This window comes from Aptenodytes forsteri, unplaced genomic scaffold (assembly GCF_000699145.1).
Source record: "Aptenodytes forsteri isolate BGI_AS27 unplaced genomic scaffold, ASM69914v1 Scaffold139, whole genome shotgun sequence".
NCBI lineage: Eukaryota > Metazoa > Chordata > Aves > Sphenisciformes > Spheniscidae > Aptenodytes > Aptenodytes forsteri.
This window is the reverse complement of record NW_008794414.1, coordinates 2071726-2072233: the sequence shown is the minus strand read 5'-3', so window position 1 is coordinate 2072233 and position 508 is coordinate 2071726.

The following is a 508-nucleotide window of genomic DNA, read 5'->3' as shown; positions in this document are numbered from 1 at the left end:
GGCAGGGGGTTGGACTAGATGACCTTTAGAGGTCCCTTCCAACCCAAACTATTCTGTGATTCTATTCTATGATTCTATTCTATGATTCTATAATTTAACTTCCAGTCCAAGTGTTGAAGTGAAAATTATGAGTTGCTGTATCAGATGGCTGTTGCAATACTGCTGGGGCGTGATCCAAGAGATATGGTAACTATAGGCTATGGGAGCATTTGTATTTCTCATAGGCATTTAAGACTTTTAATACTGTAAAGAAAATCCTCAGCTATTGAATTTAAGCCATCCGACAGTGAGCCAACAGAGGTATTGCAGCTCAGACCTCTGTAGCTATGTAGGGACCCCTCAGCAGGCCTATGCATGCCACAGACATCTTCAGAGCTGTTGCTCATCTGCATCTGCATCTAACCCTGCATGTGCTTAATGTTCTGCCCATTGGCAATCACAATGTCGGTCAAAGGGCAACACCACTCCATGATTGAGAAGGTGCTTGGAGTATACACCTAGCCAGCAC